Below are 297 nucleotides of genomic sequence, written 5' to 3' on the forward strand. Positions count from 1 at the left end.
TAGGGTTGGAAGAGACCTGAACAGATCATCAAGTCCAACCCCCTGCCCTGGGCAGGAATGAGTGCTGGGGTCATAACACCCAAGCCAGATGTCTATCCAGCCTCCTCTTGAAGACCCCCAAAGTAGGGGCCTCCCTTGGGAACCTATTCCAAAGCCTGGCAGCCCTAACCATAAAGTAATGCCTCCTGATGTCTAGCCTGAACCTGTCCTCAGTCAATCTGTGGCTATTATTCCTCGTTATCCTAGGTGGTGCCCAAGGAACAGAGCCTCACTTATTTCCTGCTTGTGCCCCCTGGT

At 52.9% G+C, this 297-nt stretch overlaps 1 protein-coding gene across 1 annotated transcript in view; it reads right to left on the bottom strand.

The window, feature by feature from the left end:
• The window catches only part of LOC109289116 (tubulin gamma-1 chain), a gene marked incomplete at its 5' end in the record, with an annotated part of 26,035 nt that overhangs the window by 13,566 nt on the left and 12,172 nt on the right, over positions 1 to 297 (bottom strand). The window lies entirely within an intron of this gene.

Source organism: Gavialis gangeticus, unplaced genomic scaffold (assembly GCF_001723915.1).
Source record: "Gavialis gangeticus isolate Ggan-Ray unplaced genomic scaffold, GavGan_comp1, whole genome shotgun sequence".
Classification (NCBI taxonomy): domain Eukaryota; kingdom Metazoa; phylum Chordata; order Crocodylia; family Gavialidae; genus Gavialis; species Gavialis gangeticus.